The 24,688-nt window shown below is 39.4% G+C and overlaps 1 protein-coding gene and 1 long non-coding RNA gene across 6 annotated transcripts in view; one reads left to right on the top strand and one right to left on the bottom strand.

The window, feature by feature from the left end:
* sphkap (SPHK1 interactor, AKAP domain containing) overlaps positions 1-24,688 on the bottom strand; it is a 123,345-nt gene that overhangs the window by 72,721 nt on the left and 25,936 nt on the right. The gene's annotated exons all lie outside the window — the stretch shown is intronic.
* LOC134641694 (uncharacterized) lies at positions 7,616-8,808 on the top strand. Its single transcript, XR_010095560.2, has 3 exons — positions 7,616-7,876; positions 8,042-8,104; positions 8,504-8,808. It is a non-coding gene; the product is annotated as an uncharacterized LOC134641694 (long non-coding RNA).

Here is a 24,688-nt window from a genome sequence, read left to right as displayed (position 1 = left end):
ATAATAACAAAAAATGCTATCAGTTTTGTCTATTTCATTTTCATAATGCAGACATGTATGTATGCATTCAACAAAAAAAACTATACGGTTGTTTGCAAAGGTATGGTCTGCTGTGTGAGCTTGGGGATAGACGGGTGTGTGAGTGTCTCTTTGTCTGATGTGGTCTGTCAGATGCGACCATGCAGTGCCTAGTGGGAGAGGACTGAGGTGACTCAGACAGACACAGTTGTCTTGTTTCTACCGCAGGAAGTGGCGGGGTGTGGACAAAAGAGAACGGTAGAGACAGATGATCAAAATGTCGTGTGTGTGTACATGTGCACAGTTTTGTGTGAGGACAACTGAAGGGCCTCTATCATGACATGTACTTAAAGAACTCCTCTGGTCACCGAGTGTCCACACTAATACAATGTACTTGACACTTGGCTGGGTCGTATACTGTCAGGGGAAAAAGGAAAAAGTAGCTCTACATTTTGCTTTTCAGCCCCCTGAAGGTGGGACTGTAATTAGGTGTTTCCTTCCAGCTTCTAAGGCTCTACATTTGTGTGCATACAGTGTGCTTGCAGTTTCTAGCTTGTGGGTGTGCAGGAAACTGTTGTGTGTGAGCATGCACAGTTTTGTGTTTTTTGTAAGTGTGCTGCAAAACAGCAGCGGGCCTATTTTTAGCGCAACATGGTGATGTATTTATCTGCCGGTTGTGGTCATGGGGCTCAGGCATCACAGTTGAACAAATAAATAAACCCTCAGCACAATCCTCCAATAAGGGGAGAAACTGGAAACAATAAAAATGGAGGAATATTTCTCTACCTGTCAATTTAACTTCCAGTTATGCAGGTTGTGCTTCTGTTCACATCCATTTGACACTACAGATATGGTTTTATTTTAACATATATAAGTTTAAAATAGCAGGTACTCCAAGTGCAACCATGACCCAAAGGATATATGTGGACTGAAGGCAAATTTCTTCAGACTGTGCTGCTAAATGCTTCTGATAGTGTTGTAGATCAAAGAAAAGACATTCTGATGTAAACACAAAGCAAAGTGACCTTCAACTCCAGAATAATCATTTAGCTAGTGTAGTCCAGTTTAGGTTAGTTATGTCTCTTTCTTGCCAACAAATATTTAACTCGAACATGATCAAATCTCAGAGATATAACAGTGGAGAACAACTGTTGGCAGTGAGGGCTTCACATTGGCTGCTAGAAACTTGTGTGCTTAACAGATACTAACAATACCAAAATTTTACCCATTTTATATAAGAGATAAATAAGTAAAATCACTAATAAAGACTTACTTTAAAGTCTGGAACTGAATATTTTCCATCTGGATGTTTTTAAATCATCAGATTAAGAAACCAAAATCATTTAGCCTGGAAAGCCAGTTTACTGCTTTATGACAAAGCCCTCCGTAAAGCTAGAACATCTTACTATTCATCACTGATTGAAGAAAATAAAAACAATCTTAGGTTTCTCTTCAGTACTGTAGCCAGGCTGACAAAGAGTTAGAGCTCTGCTGAGCCAACCATTCCTTTAACGTTAATTAGTAAAGACTTCATGAATTTCTTTACAAAAAAATGTAGTGATAAATAAAAACCTTATAACCATCTCACAGAAGTAACATTATGCACAGCTGCTTTCAGTACCATTGATTCTTCTCATGTATTTAGTCTTTTTCTCTAATTTATCTTTCTGAGCTAACTTCAGTAATTACTTCCTCCAAACCATTAACATTCCTAAAGAAGTCCTGCCATTAATTAATGCTTCAGTCTTAAATATGATCAACCTATCTCTAATAATGTACCACAGAACTTCAAGCTGCCAGTAGTTAAATCATTACTTAAAAAGCCATCTCTAGACCCAGCTGTCTTAGCTAATTATAGGCCAATCTCCAACCTTCCTTTCATATCAAAAATCCTTGAAAGAGTAGTTGTCAAACAGCTAACAGATCATCTGCAGAGGAATGGCTTATTTGAAGAGTTTCAGTCAGGTTTCAGAGCTCATCACAGCACAGAAACAGCTTTAGTGAAGGTTACAAATGATCTTCTTATGACCTCTGACAGTGGACTCCTCTCTGTGCTTGTCCTGCTAGACCTCAGTGCAGCGTTCGATACTGTTGACCATAATATTCTATTAGAACGATTAGAGCGCGCAGTAGGTATTACAGGTACTGTGCTAAAGTAGTTTAACTTATATCTATCTGCTAGACTCCAATTTGTTTATGTAAATGAGTCCTCTTCACACCCTAAGGTTAATTATGGACTTCCACAGGGTTCAGTGTTAGGGCCAATTCTGTTTACATTATACATGCTATCCTTAGGCAGCATCATTAGAAGACATAGCATACATTTTCACTGCTATGCAGATGACACCCAACTTTATCTATACATGAGGCCAGATAACACACACCAATTAGTTAAACTGCAGGAATGTCTTAAAGACATAAAGACCTACTTCTAAATTCAGATAAAACTGAGGTCATTGTACTCAGCCTTAAAAATCATAAAAATGCAGTTTCTAACCAGATACTCAGTCTCCAGCAACACTGTGAGGAACCTTGAAGTCAGTTTTGATAAGGATATGTCCATTAATGTGTATATTAAACAAATATGTAGGACTGTTTTCTTCCATTTGTGCAATATCTTCAAAATGAGAAACTGCTGAAAAACTTACTCATGCATTTATTACTTCTAGGCTGGACTAGTGTAATTCATTATTATCAGGATGTCCTAAAAAGCCTTCAGTTGATATAAAATGCTGCAGCAAGAGTACTGAGAGAGACTAGAAAGAGAGAGCATATTTCTTTTATATTGGCTTCCCTTCATTGGCTCCCTGTTAAGTCCAGAATAGAATTAAAAATACTGCTCCTCACATACAAGGTCTTGAATAATCAGGCCCCATCTTATCTTAATGACTTATAGTATTGTATCACCCAATTAGAGCACTTCACTCTCAGACAGTGGGCTTTATTGTGGTTCCCAGAGAATTTAAAAGTAGAATGGGAGGCAGAGCCTTCAGATTGCAGTCCCCACTTCTATGAAACCAGCTTCCAGTTTGGATTCAGGAGACAGACATCCTCTTCACTATTAAGAATAGGCTTAAAACTTTCCTTTTTGATAAAGCATATATTTAGGGTTGGATCAGGTGACCCTGAAACCTCCCTTAGTTATCCTTTAATAGGTTTAGGGTGCTGGGGTGATTCCCACGATGCACTGAGTGTTTCTTCTTTAGTCACCTTTTTCACTAACCATGTGTTTATATGACTCTCTGCATTTAATTATTTGTTATTATTATTCTCTAGCTCTATTCAATAGCATGTCTTTTTCCTGTCCTTATCCACTCACCCCCAACCAGTCACGGCAGATGGCCGTCCTCCCTGAGCCTGGTTCTGCTAGTTTCTTCCTGTTGAAAGTGAGTTTTTCCTTCCCACTGTCGCCAAAGCACTTACTTATAGGGGGTCATGGGATTGTTGGGGTATTTGTTAACACTATGACCACACTATCCACATACTTACATTGAATGCATGTAGAATCACAGCTACTTGTTTGAACAACTAAGTATGCAATTTAAGTTAAAAAACAAACAAACTAGTCTACTACATGCATTATAAGTCGCAGTCTGTATTACTAGGCTAGCGAGTGTTTACAGTAAAACTTTTAGAGTTAAGGCCATTAACTCACAGACTGACATGAAATTCTGAATTTTTCATATGTGAACTTGTTGTGTAACATTTAAAAACACCAAACATGTTGCATTTTTGCTGAAAATTTGTCCTCAAAAATGCAGTCTGAAGTTGACATCAAGCAATAATGAGCTGGTCCTGATGTTACAAGAAAAGGAAGAAACTGAGATTCTGGTTTCATCTAGTTCTCAGGAGAAGTCAGCAGCAGGGAGAATTTCATGTTTTGATCCATGAGTTGAAGCTGTATCACGACTGCTTTCATAGATATTTCAGCTTGTCAGTGGAGCAGTTTGAGCTCTTGTTAGCAGAGTTGGGACCACATCTGAGGAGGTAGAGAAATAATTTCAGGGAGCCAACTGACCCAGAGCTGCGTGTCTGGCACACTATTTCCATACTAAAATAATAATATAAAAATATTGCACTCGCACTCGCTATGAGTGCACTTGTTGCCAAATGTAGTGGTGTGATTGGTCAGTTTATTCAGATCCAAAAAATCAGAAAAATCTAAATAAATAAATTCAGAAAATTTGTCCACCAAAGTTATGTGGTCTGTGTGAACAACTGCAGTAAGAATAAGCAAATATTGTTAATGCACAAAACATTAACACAGATTCTACGCATTCGGTGTGTAAGCACCTTTAGTCAAGCCTATTACATGTTTTCTACATGTTTCATTATCCCAGTTTACCCTGTCGCATTTCTTAAGGGCTGTCAGCTAATGCAGCTCACCTCATCAGGCTAGAAAAGCAAGTCCATTTCTTTTACCTATTGTCTTCCACGGAGCCTCGTCTGATTGGGCATAATGCTGAGACAAACAAACTACTCCTACTAACAGATCCTCTAACTTAAATTCATTCTTCTACGGCCTTCACATCCATTCTTCCTCTGTGCTTTCTTCCCTCCACGTGTTTGTTTTTGCCTTCTTTAATGGCCCCTCTGCATTATTTACATCAGAGGTCTATTTTCAGACACTGTGAATTATGTACATACAGTGTTTAAATGAAGCCTGTGAGCAGCCAGGAAGTGTTTGATAGCATTACTGATTTCTTTGCATGTCTGTTCAATTTCAGAGAGTACGTACTGACAGCACTGTGCGTTTTCCTCTGGACAGATGTGTGGGGGTGGTGCATGAGTAAATCGTGTGTTGAGTGAATGAGTGTGTGTGCCTTTTCAGTGTAAATTTCTCTACAGTCTAAATATCTTTACATCTATGAGTAAGGGTGTCTGGCAGCCTCATACCATCCATTCCAGTAATGCTGTAGGGATCAATCCACTCAGTATCCATTAGTGAAACGTTATGACCCTTTGGGATAAGCATTGAACTGAATGCCAGCACTATAAGAGCACAGCATAGAATGGATTCTCATCCATTTAATCCCCGTCTGTCCTGCCTCTCACACTCTCCTTCCCTTCCAACCTTTCCTTACCCTGCTACATTTTGTATCACAGCACATTTATTCTCACTTGCACTGATGAAATGCCCTCTCCCTGCTGCTGTTCAATTTAGGCTTTGTGGTTACCCATGAATACAACGCAATGCACAGTCAGCCAGCAGAGAAGAATGTGGTCTTGCTCATCACCCCTTAACAGGATGCAGAAAACATGAATCGCATCCCTGGAACATCTGCTCCAGGTTGATAAACTGAAATGAAATGCACTCTGACACAGTGCAGCTCAAGAGGGCTATTTTTAAAAACACGTAGTACACGTGTGATGGATTTTTCTTATACAAATTATGTTACTAGATACCCCAAAAGCAAACCTCAACAAAAACAAAACATTTTGTAGTCTTGTGTATTTGATTTAGTGGCATGTATCCTACAGAAAAAAAGTGATCTGGCCGACTTTAACTAGTGTCAGACCATTAAGCAGCTGAAGTTTACACAAAATAAATTTCCATAAATGTATTAAACAATAGGCAACATGTGTGCGAGTTACAATTAGTTTATTATAATCTACTCAGGCCAAAAATCAAAACTATATAAGCAGTTATGTTAAATTTAAAAAGAAAAACATGTGCTTCATGCAACACACAGCTCAGAATCAGGACACTTTAATTTTTTTTAATTTATAGAACAGGGTTGTAGGATTGTATAATACTGCAGAGCTGGTTAGCAGTGTATTAACTTGTATGCAGTTGAATGTACTCAAAGGTCACTTCATTAGGTACACCAGTTTAACTGCTCATTAACTTCAGTTTTATTTATACAGTTGCCTCAAGGCACGTTATAGTGTAAGGTAGACCCTACAGTAATACATACAGAGAAAAACTCAACAATCATATGACCCCCTATGAGCAAGCACCTTGGCGACAGTGGGGAGGAAAAAATCACTTTTAACAGGAAGAAACCTCCGGCAGAACCAGGCTCAGGGAGGGCAGCCATCTGCTGTGACCGGTTGAGAGAAGCAGATGAGAGAAGGAAACTTAAATGAGCTAATCACATGGCAGCAACTCAACTCAACTTGGGCAAGGTTACCTGCTGAAGGTCAAATAAATGGTGAATTGACTGTTTCTTATATAGCGCTTTTCTACTCTGTCTGAGCACTCAAAGCGCTTTATACAACTAATTCATTCACCCAATCACTTCTTCTAAGCTCTTAAGTGCTCTATCTAACATTCATACACAGTCACACTCCAATGGATGCATCGGAGAGCAACATGGGGTTAGTATCTTGCCCAAGGATATTTAGCATGCAGACTGGGATCGAACCACTGACCTTCTGGTTAGTGGCTGACCTGCTCTGCCACCTGAGCTACGGCCAAACAAACCATCAAAATTTGGCAAGATTGTTTGTACCAGACTGGCTGTTCTGAGCATTTCAGAAACTACTAATCTACTGGAATTTTCCCACAAAACCATGTTTAGAGTCTGAAATAAAGAAAATATCCAACGAGCAGTGGCTCTCTGAATGAAAATCCCTTGTTGGTGAGAGGTCAAAGGAGAATGACCAGATTCCTATACACTGTAAAATGTAATATTGTGTTTAATTAAAAATATTAAATAGGCTGAACTCAATTTTTATCAATTTGTTATTAGAACTCAATTTAAATAACTTACCAGTACTTTTTATGCAAAAATGCTGATAAACTCGATTAATTTGAGCTGTCCTAACTTAGAAAAACTAAGTAAGCTGGAAGTTTTGCTTCTCAGGGCGGAAGGATGAAAGATGTGTTTTGAAAATGCCACGTGACTACCGTCCCCCTCCCTCCCGGATCAGTCCGCATGTTCATGGCACCAGCATTTGTTATGGAATATATTGAGCAAACCTGGAGATATTATTGTTGTCATTGCTGTGGATCTTTACTGACTTGGTGAGTAAATGTTTACTCTTATTCAAACTGATTTTGTGGCTTCTCTTAGTTTAGCACCAGGTTTAAAATCTTGCTAGCTAGTTAGTGTTAGCCTAGCGTTGCTGCTGCCGCTGTGCTCATGTTACTTAAAAATTAACACCACAACCTTAAAAACCTTACATAAAACTATGTCGGTGAATTTTTTTGTTGATTGTTTGAAATAAATAAGTGAGATAAGAGCCCAGACAAAATTCTTTGGGAGGTGCAGCCGTTAGGGGTGGGGTGGGTGTGGGGGGTGGATAACGGAGCTCTCCGAAAACGTGGAAGCACTTTTGCAAATATGTGATATTTTGATAAATCAAGTAGATATTTGAGCATTACTCAGCTACATTCTCGCCTGAAAATATCTTAAAAGGTTATTTTGTGACCCAGAAAGGGTAGTCTGGTGAAAAGGAGGATCGCATTTGTCGGCCACGGTTGTCGGAGCCTGTGCGCACTTGTAAGCGCGGCAATGGCGGAGGAGCACTGCTGAAAAACGTATTACTTTTTCTGGGTCACAAAATAAACTTTTAAGATATTTTCAGGCGAGAATGTAGCTGTGTAAAGTTCAAATGTCTGCTCGATTTATCAAGACATCACATATTTGCAAAAATGCTCCGACGTTTTCGGAGACGTCTATTTTTTCATGCTTTGTGGCAGCTTTAGAACATCTGTGGCATCTATTAATGTCAAATCTAGCCTTTATTTAACAACATAAGCAAACTCTATGTTACAATGATTGCACAGCCATTAAGGATCAAATCAGTTTCTGAAATATGTTCTGTTTTTTCTCCCTCTGCTTGCTTCTTACTGTCTTTGAGGCTCGGGACCAGCACTCCTGTTGTTGGACAGAAAGACATCAACTCAGTGGTAAGTGTTTTGTTTTTCCAATATATTAGCAACTGTCAGTGACATTTATATTAATCAGGCTGAACTTTAATCATACTTTAGATCAGCCTGTTTTACTTATTGTTTTGTTTGTGCTTTGGTTTGGGGAAGTTGTTTCTTTACTGATCTTTTCCTGTCTGTTATTAGACTTGAGATATGACTGCACTGTGCTGTTGCTGTGACTCCAGTTAATTCTACAAGACATGCTGTGTAAGTAAACAAACAACAACAGTTTGGTCTGCATTTCTTGAAAGTTCACATCCCCCAAACTTAGTTTAGAGGGTCTACACTGTATATAGTGAAGTCTGCAAGTTTTCTAACAGCAAAATTTGTTTTGTGCCCAAATCATTTTGCACATCATTAGAATGAAAGTTATTGCCCATGTTTGCATAGCCCTTTTTAAAATGATGCTTTCATGACAATATTGTGTGTTGCGTGGTGGTCACAGCTATCTAGACTGAGAATTTGGGACATTGAATGTCACCTCTCCGGCGGGGAGGGAGCCTGAGATTGTCTAAATTGGAGTCTGTTTTATACCAAATGCAGAAAAAAATGTTTTAAGAAAGCAATTAAGTTCATGTTCCAAAAAATATGATTGTTTGCTTGCAGGACACCAGGAGAGATGAGTCCTCCATCACAGATGGTGTGGTCAGTGAAGGTGGTCACCTGCAGGTTCAAGCTCATTGCATCTCCAACCCACATCCACTGCAACTGTACTTAAGGGAAGTTAAAGACTTTCTTCTGCACCTACATTTGGATCACCTCGATCCATGACAGTCATTCAGGCAGTAATGCCTGGACTGGAAACAAGCCATCCTTAAAATATTACAACATTCCAGCTCCTGTGTTGGAATGAAAAACGAATGTGTTGTTTAAATTAGAGACTGCACTTGTGACAGAACAATAAATATTTTATTTTGATTATATAAATAATGTAAGTACGAAACAAACTTGTGGTAGACCTAAACTTATTTTCAGAATAATTACATCTGAGACTTTGTTTCATTGTAAGATTATAACAGTGATGGCAATATAATTTTTATTCAGCAGAACAGTGTCCAGTATGTTGGCTGTTGTACTTTGTTGTGTTTGAAAATAAAAGTTGTGCTCATTTTAACATCATTACAAAAAGTGTTGTTAATTATTTTTAGTCATAATCAGGTTACCACAAATTGTTTTTTCATTTAGTTGAACTTGAAATGTTTGTCAGTAGGTTAACAATTAGTATTGTACAGTCAGAAATATCAAGTTATTCTTAATACTGCAGACTTGCAATGTATAAGTTGTCCTAACAGTCATCCTAAGTAAGCTTTACTTAGTTTTTTTGAGGCAACGAGTTTCCATAATTTTTTTGAGTTCTGGGAACTAACACGGCTGTGTACATTTTGAGTACAGTGTACTCAAAATGAGTAAGTTGCCCTAACTTGGTCATCTTACGTAAACTTGATCCAATTTTTTTGAGTTCTGGGAACAAATGAGCTTGTACAGAGTACTCAAAATAAATACGTTGTCCTAACTTAGTCATTTTTAGCTAAGCTTTACTCAATTTTTTTGAGGCAACGAGTTTCCATAATTTTTTTGAGTTCTGGGAACTAATTAGATTTTACAGTGTAAGCTGACAGAAAGGCAACAGCAACTCAAGTAACCACTCGTAGCAACCAAGGTATGCAGAAGAGCATCTCTGAACACCTCAAAGCAGATGGGCTACAGCAGCAGAAGACCACACCAGGTGCCTCTCCTGTCAACTAGAACAAGAAACCGACAGTTTATAAAGGAAAGCATTGTGCCTTGTATCAAAGCTTCTTGGCACATTTGGGAACTCTTGGTACCAACTGAGCATTATTTACATGTCACAGCCCACCTGAATATTATTTCTGACCATGTCCATCTATTAACTATCACACTGTACCCACCTTCTGATGGCTGCTTCCAGCAGGAAAACACAAAACTCAGATAATCTCACACTAGTTTCATAAGCATGGCAGTGAGTTCACTGTACTCAAATGACTTCGAAAGTCACCAGATCTCAACAGAGCACCTTTGGGATGTAGTGAAATGGGAGATTCTTCATGAACGTGCAGCTGACAAATCTGCAGCAACTGTGCTACAATGCCATCATATGAAATGGGCCGAAATCTCTGAGGAATGTTTCCAGCACATTGTTTAATCTGTGCCATGAACTATTAAAGCAACTCTGAAAGAACAAATGGGTACAATTCAGTATTAGCAAGGTGTACCAAATAAACTGTGTGAGTAAGTAACAGATATTATCAAAGTATTATGTTGCACAGTGACCCAAATTCTGTATTATGACATTATTTTGGTTCATTTTTTTCTGTATGAGTTTGTTTATTACTGTATGAGTAAAAAACAGTACCAAGTTAGATTTACTGAAGTGGCTGAAGTAAAATTAGTCTGACCAAAGTAACTGCAAGCTGCATTTGCCAACATCTACACATTCCAAGACTCTCAAGCTTCAATGAGGTGAACACAACACTTCACATAAAATCACAGTGCATTAAATTGACTGAGTAATAAAATTGAGAAGTGTCCTACGGAAATATGTTTTGATAATGAGTGATAATAGGTGAGACACATAAAACGACAGAGAATGGCAGACAGAATTTAGTACTTGTATGCCAAAATGCCGCTCAGAGCATATTAACAGCTCATGCTGCATAAAAAATTGCTTAAAAATCTGCCGAGGAAAGAGAAATGGAAGAATGAGAGAGTTGTGGAGCAAAAAAGATCATAAAAAAGCCTGGACGGAGACAATAAAGACCCATAGCTCTTTTTTAAGAGATCTCAGTGCAAAGTAATGTAGATTTTATACGTCCAGGCTATGCTTTGAACATTTCCATTATAATAAAATCAATGAATTTTAATGAATTATAGGCACATTTTGAAGCAGTGGTTTGTAGCTCCTTTGGCAAACCCGATTTGTATTTCACTTTATTTGCTTAACAAATCTAATTCCTGTTGTGAGGAAAGTGAAAAGAGGTCATACATGTAAAACTGAAGTTGATTTGCATCCATTAATTATGATTTAACATCGCATTAAAGAGATAATGAATGTGTTCCAACAGACACTTTACTAAACATGACGCGCTGTCTTCATTATGTACCGTCACTTAGTGTACAGGAAGCCCAAATGTTTTTTTGAGTTCTGCCAGAGGAAATAAATGAACATCAACATGAGTCCAAATGAGCATCATATGAAAAACAAAGTCAGTCTGGCCCTCGCTCTCATTTCCAACTCTTTCAAAGCCTTTTCTCCCTTTTCCCATACCCTTGTCAAGGAGATTAATTGATTACAAACTGTAGATTTGGCTCATTAGTGGGCTGCTTGCACAAACATGTGAGGTTTAACAAGCTCTGCAGCAGGGGAGCTCAGCCAAGAGCTTGTTAAGGTTTGTCAAGGCCTGTCTTAATTGCTTCATCACGCTGTTTGTCCGGTGTCTGTCATGACGTGCCTCCTCATTGACTTGAGCAGGTATAACACCGAAGGCTGACTTTATGCTTTTGCTCTTTATCTCCGGTGAAAACCATTAGCCACAATCGCACCAAGTTATAGACTCATATTTCCATATATTAGCTGTGATATACACATGACTTATGTAAATTACATCGTTATGCAGACATTTACGTGAACATTTTTCACACAACTACAGGCGTGAATGTTAAATACACAGCTAATGGTTAAAATAAAGGTTAGCATGGAAATATTGTGGAATTGTTAGTGTAAAAACACCAACAACAAAAACTGATTAAGAAATGAAAATGAAGTCCAAAGAAGGCCTAAAAATTCTTTAATCAGGAAAAGCAAAGGCTCACAGTTTTTAGTGTTTTTTGTGGATAACTTTGCAAAATATACTCCATTAACTTTAGTTGAGCACCAAAGTATCACGTTAACCTCTGATGTACACAGGATATGGTTCTATCAAAAATAGACCAGCCACGTATTTTTAGGTAAGCAAAGATGGGGAAAGCTTCTGAAATAATTTGTGAAATCATGAGCAAGCAACTATGCTCTCTGTTCATCTACCTTTCTGCCTCTGGAGCGGCATGTTCCTGATCAGTTTTTTCCAGCCTGGTAGCTTAGTGGCGAGCACTTCTATAACACTCATGGAAAACATTCATCTCGAATTCTGAATTAATTCTTCTTCTGTCGGCTGCTCCCTTTAGGGGTCGCCTCAACCTATTCCTAGCATTCTGCTATATCACACTAACCCTCTGCATTTCTTCCTTCACACCATCCACAAATCTTCTCTGTGTTCTGCTTCATTTCCTCCTGCCTGGCAGCTCTATAATCAGCATCCCTTGTCCAGTATATATCAACTACCCCCCCACATAAATCCAAACAATCTCAGCCTTGCCTCTCTAACTTTGATATACTCAGTTGAAGTTGCTTGAAGAGCAAGTCCCACAGTCCTGTAGACCAGTCAGCAATCCCATGGTAACCACTGAAAAATATTTCTTCCCCTATTGCTTGGCTAGTGGTTCCTCTAAGTCAAAGACGGTATACGATACAGCACTGAAAACCTAGTTATGATTTCTTTGTTTGCTAGCAGATCTGCCTTTTGAAAGGTTTTGTTTGCAGCGGTAAATCACAGCTTTTATTTTGAAGATGGATGTTTCCCATTTCCGTTGCAAGTTTTATTACAGCTTGGCATGTAGCGGGAAGGTGTTTGCAGGCATGAAGATGTCTTCCATGCAAACTACAGGCAACAATGGCAATCTGCTAGCGACCAAAGCAATCATAATGTTGATGTAGCAACCAATATTGGTAATGTTTTACATATATAAAGGTGGGCATGCTAGCCGATCTATAATAATCACCATAACCCTGGTCACCTTGGTATGTCAGTGAATTTAAAAAAAAAAACAACATGCATGTATGGAGGCCTATCTCCCCCCACCACTCCCCCTGCCAGTGGCAGACGCCCTCAGACATCGGTGCATTGGTGGTTCTTTGTGTCTGGGGGTGGGCGTCCAGGTACCTACCGGCTCACTCCTGGTGGCTGCTTGTCGGGGCCTGGAGCCTGGGGCTCGCTCGGGTTCTTTCGGGGGTGGGGTCCCCTCGGCCTGGGGCTCGGTCACTCTGGCACAGCTGGCTGCCGGCGGAGCTCACGGGCAAGTCACTGCAACCCCCCCTGGCTTCTGCTCCGCGGCTGCTGAGTGACCCCTCATCTGGGGCTCTCCTCAGCTCTTTCCAGGATAGTGGCACGGTTGCCCCTCCATTGGTCTTCCTTGGTCTCCTTTGCTCTTGGGGCCTCTGGATGTCTGGAACCTTGATCTCCTCCATACCTGCTTCATGCCCTGGTGGACGGGGCTATGGCTCCCCACACCCTCTAGCAGATCATTACATGAAGGAACCTTTTAAATACAAGCACGCTCACAGGTGTATTTAGTATTTACTGTTATATTCACATAGATCATCGCAATGATGTTGTTTATTATATTGCTCTCTTTTTCTTTGCTTGTTTTCTCTTTTTTCTTTCTCAACAGGTGATCCAGGTGATTGATATGTATTTTTTGTCTGTTTATTTTGTTGGTTTTTGCCCTTTATCACCGTCCTTCTTCCCCGCTCTTTTTCTTTCCCTCTTTCTTTCTCCCTTTTCTTTTCCCCAGTCAAGTCTGTCCCGTGTTCAGCAAATGAAAATAAAATAAACAATAAAAGCAAAGGTGAATCAAATAGACCAATACGGCAAGGCTGGGATGGTCCATTTGGTAAAGTAAATCCATTGGGCATCTTTCTTTGCCTTTAGACAACAATTCTGATGGCAAAAGAACCAAATGGGACAGGCAAAAAACCCCAAAAAACCAAAACCAAAAACATGCCATTACCAACTCAATAGGTGAAAAAACAGATTGGTAACCACACTTTAATATGCTAAGCGTGGTTAAGAAGGATAACAAATGAGAGAAACACCACATAATAGCAAGCTTTGGGAGTGTGAGTGTGTGTGTCTGATTCAGCAAAAGGCAGCTGAATAAAGTCTTCAGAAACGTGACATCCCTGTATTACTAAGCACTAAGACACAAGAGTGCACATGGTATTAAACTGTCTAAATCCATAAAATTGCAAATTTATGTACCTAAGGAACAAAAACACAGACAAGTAGGCTGTTGGCAAGCCCTGAGGCTTTAGTTAATCCACTAAACAATTTTGTGTTATGTCACATCTGTATCTCTAATAACATCTATGAATCATTCTGGGTACACAAATTGTAAAGACAATGAGCATTTATCGTTTTTGGGAGCTCATTTTATGGGTTGTGATGATACAAGAAAAAAAATATGAAGACATCTCTGAGCTTTATTACTTTACTTTCCCAAAGCAGGATACGGAGATTAGTTGTTGAGGAAAGCCAAAGACATAATTCCATACACTAAGAATAAATGTACTGATATAAGGAGCTAAAACAAGCTTGCCAGATTGCCTGTGCAGAAGAGGCACATGATCTAACTTTTAGACATCAACCTACAGTAAAAACATTAATCAGTAAACTCCCAGACTCCCAGAAAAAATGTGAGTACTATCAGACCCAGTGTTTTTAAAAAGGAAGAAAATGGGCTGAGTGATCATGTGGTGGCCCCTGTAGAATAAACTGTAGAATAAATAAATAAATAAATGTTTTGGTTACCTGCAAGACATTACCCAAGAGAGTTCAAAAACATTAAATTTAGACTGTACCCCACAATAGCAATGGCTGCCATGTTTACTACTGTTTGTGTAAAATAAATACATTTTATAATATGCACTCTATTTTAACATATTCAAATAATATCTATAAGCTATATGTGTATACATATTTTGTGGTATTCTGTACTGAGTGTATTCAGATAGCAAAAAGACTCTGGACACGCTGTGGAGACTTTTGCTGGCTAATCAGGCTGTTAGCTCTGGAGGAACTTCTGTCTGATAACAACAATAATGGTGTGAGCTGTTGAGAATATCCTGAACCTTTCTGACAGTAAGTACTGCTGTTTTTGCTGCCTTTAGCTCCTGCTAGCCTGTATTAGCTGCTATTAGTCTGTGTTACCTGCTGTTAGCCCCTGTTAGCGCCTGTTAGCCAGTGTTAGTTAAGGAGGCATAATGCTAACTTATAAGTTAAAACTAGCTGTTGTTGTTCAGCTGGCTCATTGTCAGCTGTTTGGAGGTGCTATGGTAACATGTTTAATCTGATGAGAATAAGTGTGCCAATATCGAAAGCCAAGTTTCTAGCCATATGCAAAAACACGATTAGGTGAAACAGCGACGTCCACCTTGGCCACTGTCTTAAAGATGGTGGGGTAGCGTGTTGTCTACCACAAACTGGCGCTCACTCCTACATACTTGTAATAGTTTATGAAAATACAGCAATTTGTAGAAATTACACACTAATGAATGCATATTTATGAATACAAAAATCATTTTTTTCTATTAAATAACCTAAAAATGACTTACATATAATAAGCTGAAACAGTTTGTTACACCAACATTGAGTTTCATGGCTTAGCTTCTCCACCTAGACGTCAGAGTATATGGTCACTGCTATGCGATCATTCTCATAAAATCAGTTTTTTCCCTCTTACTGCACAATCCCGCTGCAAAAAATTATATTTCAGACATCACTTATTGGTAATGAGCTTTGGATAGGGAGCACCACACTGTGCCTCAGCCTTGATAGAGCTCTAATTTGACACACTCACTATCACCCCAAATTGTCATTCAACAGCCTTCTAGCAGTGAGCTTTTGATCAGCCACTTGATCAATTTTCTGCCCTGTCAAAACCCATTAGCCAGTCAGTGCCTCTTATACGGGTGTCGGGAACCAGGGAAGGACTCTGACAGTATCACTGAACATGGATCATGTGCCAGTGTAAACACATGGGCAAGAGAGACATGGCGTGACCAACACATACACATTTAAAAAAGACTTTTTTTTTACAGTGCTATTTGAGTGCAGGGTGCAAACATGTACTAAATTTAAACTCAAATATGGGATTTTATTGCTTAGGCTGTCTTGACTATGTTCACACGTTCAGGTTTAATTCAGTGTTACAAAAAAATATTATTAAAAATTAAAGCCCTTTTTATTCACAGTCCCCCATTTTCAGACACTCAAAATTAACTACAGACTTGACTAACACTCTTTTTTGCGGCTCATTATTTCATGAAAAATGTAACAGAAAACACCCGATGTTGAGTCACTGTAATTTTGATGTAAAATTAAATATGAGGCCCAAAGAGTTGTCAGTGCAAGGCAGTTGGCTCATCAGTAATCAGAAAAAACAAAATAAACCTAGCAGAAAAAAAGCAATTTCTTTAGATGTAACAATTCAACAATCTGGTTCTTTCTTAAAAAATGAATTCACATAACAGCTGAGCAACACCAAAAAGGCCTAAAAGACAATAAAAGACAACTGAAGTGGATGATGACAGAATTATTTCCAAAGTTAAGATAAGCAGCATCTAACATCTAACATCAAACCAAGTCAAGAATATTCTTGAGGAGGCAGGACTGTCATTGTTAAAGTCTACAATCAGGAGACGCCTTCGTGAATAGAAATGCTGAGTGTTTACAACAAGGTGCAAACCACCGGTTACACTCAAGACCAGGAAGGTGAGATCAGAGTTTTCCAGATATAGCTATAAAAGCAAGATTAGCTTCTACTCAAATGATGGGAAAAGAAATGTATGGAGAAGGAGAGAATTATCTGTCAAACATGGAGGGAGTAATGATATGGTGTGGGCCTGTATAGCTATCAGTGGAACCAGGTCACTAGTTTATATTGATGATGTGACTGCTGTTAGAAGTAGCTGGATGAACTCTGAAGTGTCTTGGGCTAAGACACTTCAGAGATAAGATCAGATTCAGCCAAATGCTGAAAAACTGACTGGACAGCACAACGCAGTGTGAGTGAATGACCCAAAGCAAACCGCAATCTTTTCCCCCTAAAACTCCTTGAATTAAAGCTGCACTTCAGTCACATATTGATTGTTTGACTTAAAATCTGCTGTGTTGGTATACGGACACTATATCCTAAAAATTCTGTGCACCTGACAAAACTGATGATGCTTGATTTCATTTAGAAACAATCAAAACTCAAGTTTCAGTGGCTAAAGGTAAATTTCTGTTATGGTCTGTGGCTCAGTATCCAGGGAGTGTTCGGGTTGCCCTGGTGGCCACGCCCTCAGGTTGGGCCATCACCATCGCACCTGCATTCCATTTCAGGCAATTACTGGAGGACTACTTCTCCCAGCGCAGACGGCTGCTCCACGCCAGACCGATAGTCACCCCTTAGTGGTCACCGTCCGGCATTTGAAGCCTGCCACCTGCCTGTTTGTATGCCAGAGAATACCTTCAGTTTCCGTCCCTGCCTCCTCTGACTTTCTCCCACGGACACCCTCCCCTCCAATCCCACAGTCTGACTCTGGTTCTTCCGACGTCCCAATTACGGTTTCCAAGGGCATTTCTGTTCCCGTTTTCCTCGACGTTAAGTTAGATTTTCATCTCCCCTGGTTGTTCCTGATCTTTTCTGTTAAACCAATAAACCTGTACATAGTTCCAGAAGATTTGTACTGAGTCTGCTTTTGGGTCCCCACTGTGTGCCTGAACCTTGGTTCATGACACTTTCAATGAGTTTAATGACCAAATGGGAAACGTTGTGTCACTTTGTAAAGTCAATACCAGTTAACGATTCTCAATAACGTCCTTTCAGGTTGTGCCTTTGTGTCACATGAGATAAAATCTCTTTCATGCAAAGGATATAATGACAACATAATTAACGAGGTGCCTTTTCAGACTAATGAGAAGAGCTTGCTTAAGCTTTAATCAGATGTTTTAATAGTCCAGTCAAGATAAAGAGACATATGATGAAGCATCCTAATGACTCTGATGTAGACTTATTGAAGCGTTAAGTGCTCAACAAGGTTAGCCAACATAAGTGGGATGAAGTGACAGTGAATTCGTTTTTAAAGTCTAAGGTCTAATTTGGTGTCATCCTTTGCTTCATTACACAAACACTCACTACTTATTGCAGGTTTCCATGCAGTGAATCAAGTTTGATTTTATAGCCTCGCTGCAGGTTTCACCAGAGGTCACAGCAGATGGGAAGCAGACTTTTTCCAGGCAGTTCAAATGTTCAACCACTTCCTCTACTTTCTTTACGCGCACTAAAACCAGAGCAGATGATGAGCCAGCACTAGCTCCTTCGCCCCCTCTTTCTGTCTCATTATGCATTCATCAGATCATTCAGTCTGTCTCAAGGCAGAATGAGTTTTTAATGTGAAAGGCAGGGTCTCACTTCTCATCAAGTACTTATATAATATTATTCATAGTCATGTTTGAACTCATTCTTATTGTGACCAGACAGATATGGCTATATGATCACATGATCATCCTGCTGATGACTTACCTCTCAGCCTTATGCAGGTTTATACTGTATATTTTCATGTATGAATACATACTTACAAATTATTAAGCAGCCATTGTAGATAGCAAATGGACTGCCACTTATACAGCGCCTTCCTACTCTAACTAAACACTCAAAGTGCTTTTTAGTACAAGCACCATTCACTTAATCATACACACATTCAAACAAGTGCTCCCTCACACTGATGCATTGGGGTAACTGTGGGTTCAGTATCTTGGGTGAGGATACTTCGATGTGCTTTGACATGAAGCTGGGGAACTGATCCACTGACCTTCCAATTGACAAACAACCCACTCTACAGCCACAGCGGCCCTGAAAGAAAGCTAAATATTGCATGTAGTCTAGTACATTTGACTGACCTTATGCCAAAGTCCTCTTTAAATCTATCCATACATCCATTTTCTTTCACTTATCCAATTCAACCAGGCCTGCAGCCTGTCCCAGCTGTCAGTGGGCAAAAGGTGAAGTACACCCTGGACTTGACACCAGTCTGTCGCACAAGATAAGATAAAGAGACAGATAACATTCACAATAATTCACCAGTTATCCTAGCAGTGGGAGCAGTGGGAGGATGCCTGAGTACCTGGAGGGAGCCCACACACGTACATGAAACACACACACAGAAAGACCCCAAACCAAATACCTCCGTGCTCTGAGGCAACAGTGCTAACCACCTCACCAGCATGTCACCAAAGTTCTCCATTTTAATTTAAATCTGCACTTCAGTACAAGCACTTATGCAGATGTTCAAAGATTCATTATACCTCTGGTCCTATTAATGCCCATCCAATAACATTGTGTGCTGTAAGATTAACAGTACTCTTTGTCATCATGAGCGATACTGATTGTGGCTGCTTTACACAAAATTTGAACCTCACTAGTATCTCTTTGATAGATTTTTATTTAACCACTGCTAACAAAGAAAAATTCCACGATCAATACAAATTAAACTACAAGTGAGACTGCTAATCTGTTGTGGTATCATGCAGATGATCTTCTATCTTGTTTTCTACAAAAGAAACAAGGCACCAATAGCATAGCTCGTTTCTAAAAATGGCTCAGTTGCTCTGTTGTGCGTATACATGCCAACATGTGTGGTAAGTCAGAAAGAAGCCTATCAAAGCCATATAATTGCATCACCCACAAATCAATAGGCTTCTGTCTTCTGCTGCAAGGTGACTGAGGTACTGATGATACCGATGAGCAGTGGTCCATTTGGTGCTCACGAGTAGTGTTGTATGTGGAAAAAAAACAACTGAACACACACACAATATACTCACACGTTACAAAGGAGCTTCGCTGTCTAGTTAAAGGCTGATAATCTGTACAGATGCTGTTTGTCAACCTGCGTTATGCCTGACTGCAAGTCAGCATGGCATACAGTAATAACTGTGTTTTCAATGTGGCTGCATTATGCATGGATACACAAGTGCTTGTTCACAGAGCAGCGTTTGATGTTACATTTCCAAGTTTAAACTCAGAAGAAAACAGGAATTTTTGAGGCTAAAGGAGCAGAAAGGCTGCAAGGAAAATTGATTTTCTGCTCATGTCTTTTGACACAAATAATGCGAGGTCAGTGCAGATCAAATCAATTTGGTCCCTGGAAATAGTGTATAATTAACTGTTCTAATTAGGAATGGCACAGATGACAGGTTGTAAGATGAAAGAACAGCAATGCTGGTATAAAGAGGGAGATAGACAAAATAGACAGTCAGTGAACTACCATATAGACACTGCAGAAATATCAACAAGAAAAAGGGAAATTGAAAAGACCATTTTAATACAGTAATGTTGGTTATTTACTGTGGTGCATAATTCATGCTGTCTTCTTTCAAAGACTGAAAGGCAGTTAAACTAAAGCTCTGTTTATGTCGACACATGTTCAAGACGTATTTGTACTATAGTGTTTGGTACGTGTACAGTATATTCAAAATTTAAGAGACAGAGAATAGGCATATCCAGTTATCTCTCTTGGGAAGCCCTCTTTCAGTCTCTCTCCCTGCAGCTGTTATGTGATGCTAGAGTCTCATCAATAAGGTCATGTTGGAAAGGTGACCTTAATTGAAAATCTAAATGCCGCCACTCTCAGAAAATAGCACATTTGGCCCTTTAATGTTATTAGTTGCATTTGGCCTTTATGATTTATGGAGGATCTAATATGTTTAGATTTTTTCCTTCAATAGTTTTCTTGGAAAAGCTTAAAAAAGAAAACAAGTCATTGCAAAAATAGACTTTCTCATTATAGTCTAATTATTATTATGATCACAAAATCTGGCATTACTATTACTTTTCCAATAATGAGCATACTTTTTATGTACTACCATACAGGTTTCATTACATTTGCGAGGTTACATAATACAAAGCAAACTAAAGTATTATTTGCCATAATGAGCTCAGTCACCCTGTTTTCTTTAAGAAACATCAATGGAAAGGTATTTTAATATATAATCCCACACTGCTTCAATAATGTTGAGGTATGGGCTCTGGGGAGGCCAATCCATGACTGATAGTATTCCACTGTCTGTTTTTTTCTATCCATGTAAGCTTTTACTTCACTGGCTGTGTGTTTGGGATCTTTGTCGAGCTGAAAAATGAAGCTGTTACCAATCAAATGCTTTCCAGATAATATGGGTCAAACTATAATGGTACCTTTCTGAGTTTATAATTCCATCAATTGTGATAAAATCCAGCCCAAAACCATGACAGAGCCTCCACAATATCTGACAGATGGCTGTGTACACTCACTGATGAGCCTCTCTTCTGAACTCCTCTGTTCTTACTGATGATAATTTGAACCAAAAACTTCACATTCAGGTTTATCGTTCACTGTTGCCCCTCATTTTCAGTCCAGTTCTTGTGTAATTTGGCATAATTTGTAGATGTAATTAGAGAAATGAGAACAAATTATGCGTTTTTGGGAACGGCTGCTAGTAACAACATGCCTAAAGTTACATTGTCTGTTATGTCAGATCAGAGCTAAATGTCTTGATGAACATAAAATTAAATTAGTCTGTAAATGGTCAGGTACAAGGACTGGACTGAAAAAGAGTGAAAAAGCAGCCAAAGGAAAACTTAATTTAAAAAAGTCTGCCTTCTTGGAAACAAAATATAAAGAAATGAAGGCTGAGTCTTTTGCACAGAACTGTATATTGCTCATTCTATTCCACGTCCTCTCAGCTGTCCTGTTCAGAGAAAATCCTGTCTTCAAACCACAGTGATGCACATTACATTTACTGACTGTTCTTCGCTCCATCCATCTCCATCTTCACTACATAATACTGTAGCATGTTATTCCAGCTAAATTACACTCCATATACTGCAGAGGGAACTGCAGAGTGCTGATTGCTCCTACTGTATAAACGAAGTTAAGAAACAAGGCTGTCAGGCTTAAAAGCATCTCTACAGTGAAATGTGCATTGCAAATAATGAAGCCTCTACATTCCCTATTGTGATGACAGTGACTCAGTTCACGTCTCTCGTGCAACATGCGGAGCATGTCTCCAAGACGCGTGACACAAAGAGCGAAAAGAAAGATGTGAAACATTCCCTATTTCTGTATCATGGCTGACTCATCAATTGTGTGAGCTTTTAGCTGGGGAGCAAAAACTCTCAGTGAGATCTCGAGTTGCTGCTCCACAAGGCGGACTGGGTTTTGTTCTATTATTTCTTGAAAAAGTGTGATCACGCTCATTCTCTGATCTGACAAACACTGTGTTTTTGTGTAACTTTAACAGTAACGCACACATACAAACACAAAGGCCGTGACAGTTTTAACAGCTGGAGATGGAAAAGTAAAATATAACTGCATGCAATTTTGCGCCGATAAGAAGAGGAATCAAATCACCAACAGTTAAAAATGACTAAGTGCTATATAGGCGAGCCTGTATCATCAAGTACATACTGCATATTTTTATGGCAATTCCTATGTCAGCATGTACATTTACACACTCTTTATTTTCTAAATGCATCTTCAATTAAATGCCATTGCTGCCTGCATGAAATCGTCTGGTTGAATGATTTCTAGTCCACATCGTGCAAGGATTTTATCACACTTAAATATCAGAAAAATGAAAGTTTACAAAGTTAATGATTCGACTGCAAAACTGAATTTACTTTTTACATGGGAGACGTTGCATTTGAAACACAGCTGGCAACCATTTCACTCAGCGTGGCAAAAGGACTAGAGAAAGGGTCAGGCAGGTGAAGATCAAGACCAGGAACCAACAGAGTAAAATTCAATTTTAATGTTGTTGAGAGTGACATTTCCTAAAGGTGGTTTAGAAAAAAATCTTTATTCCTGTTTTATTTTTTGCTTGTCTATAAAAAATGTGTTCTACCTTTTGAGTCTAGGCCATATTGTTGTTCTGTTTTTTTTTAAATTTGCTGTTATTATTAAAAAAAAAATTAAAAATCTGGAAGCTGTAAGGAAATAGTTTGAAAATGCAGATGTTCAACATACTAATTTCCTTTAATGAAAAAAAAGACTTTGAGATGAATTTAAAAAAGGATGTTTGTGTAACACTTCAAAATGCTGAATTTGGTGTAACAACATATCTTTTAATAGAAAGACATACTGTACCATACATCTTCACCCACCAGGCACTTTATTCAGTGCACCTTGCAAATATCCAGCTGGATTGAGATCTGTGACTGTGGAGATCATTTGAGTGCAGGGAACTTTTTGTCAGTTTGTGACATGGTGAGTTTTCCTGCTCGAAGCAACCATCAGAAGATGGGTTCGCTACTTTTAGAAAGAGACTGACATGGTTAGCAGCAATACTCAGGTTTCGTTGGTGTCCGTTCTTAAGGGTTGTGTGTGCACCTCCTAGAGTAGATGTGGAGTCCCAGTGACAGTAGTAGTGCAGCACTTTAGACTGACTAAAGTGTAACTGGTACAAGCTGGGCCGGGCTAACACTGGGTTAAATGTGCTTTTAATGTGAAAGGTTAGTGGACTGCACTTAGCTTTCTTTTCAGCTGCATTGTGGTAGTTGGCACTGTTGTCTCAGAAGATGAAGGTCCTGGATTTGAATCTGCTGGACAGCTGGGGCCTTTCTGTGAGGAGTTTGTATGTTGTTTGCCTGTATCTGCCCAAGACGTATTGTTGGGTTTATGGGTGATTATAATTGGTCTGAATGTGTAAATGGGAGCATGGTTGTGTCTCCCTGTGAGTCAGCCTGGAGATCTGTCCAAGGGCTACCCCGCCTCACACCCTATGACAGTAGGGATAAGCTCCAGCTTCTGTGACCCTGAATTGGAAAACAGGAAGAAGATGGATGGTTGAATGGATGCTAAAAGGCCTGAGGAGACGGGACACCAGGCAGAGATTGATAGCCATGACCCTAACTTTCCTAAATGGACAGGGTTACAACAATATACCTGATTTTATTTGAGAAATGGGCTTCCCTCAGTGAATGTTTGAATGGCAGTTTGAAGACACGTGAACATACAGACACATACACTAACATGTGCACACACAATGCTACATTACTCTCCATTTAAGGCAACATACAGTTTGTTGATCATAAGCAATGGCGGCCGGCAACGGTGGCAAAGCCAAGCTGAAAGATGAGTGGAAGTCCAACAAGGAAATCTGAAGAATGTGGAAACCATAGCAGATGTTGGGATGTTAGGACTGTGACCTTTGTGTAAAAAGACTGAGAGTCCTATTAGGAGAACTGAATGTATATGAAACAAAAACTACATTTTAGTGAAAATACACGGTACCTCTTTTTTTTTTACACCTTTTATTTTTTTTACCTTACACAGCTGTTCTAAGTGGAAAATAAAAACATTTGGTAATGCATTTCTGATTGAGCCCCCTGTTTTCTTGCCAGCCTGGTTGCTCTTCTTCCTGAAGTTTTCTTTTCTTTTCCAGTTTCCTTCGTATTTCTGTCTGTTATTTTGGTTCTTACTGAAATATTAATTTTCTTTCTTCACCTGTTTTTCCTCCTGTGTTGTACTTAGGGTGACTGTGGCTCAGGGGGTTGGGAAGGGCACCTGTAACCGGAAGGTCGCTGGTTCGATCCCCGGCCTCTCTGTCCTGGTCGTTGTGTCCTTGGGCAAGACACTTTACCCTACCGCCTACTGGTGTTGGCCAGAGGGGCCGATGGCGCAATATGGCAGCCTTGCTTCTGTCAGTCTGCCCAGGACAGCTGTGGCTACAACCGTAGCTTGCCTCCACCAGTGTATGAATGTGAGCGTGAATGAATAATGTCATTGTAAAGCGCTATATAAATCCAATGCATTATTATTATTACTTCGGCACACTCTCCACCACATACAGTGTGCGGATTCACACAAGATTCACATGCACACCTAAGTTCCCAGTAAGAACTCTTCCATTTGCAATGCGATGTGCAATTTTCGCAACA

The sequence above is a fragment of the Pelmatolapia mariae genome, linkage group LG14 (assembly GCF_036321145.2).
Source record: "Pelmatolapia mariae isolate MD_Pm_ZW linkage group LG14, Pm_UMD_F_2, whole genome shotgun sequence".
Classification (NCBI taxonomy): Eukaryota; Metazoa; Chordata; class Actinopteri; order Cichliformes; family Cichlidae; genus Pelmatolapia; species Pelmatolapia mariae.
Note: the sequence above shows the minus strand (reverse complement) of the source record. Positions and strands in the feature narration are given on the sequence as shown.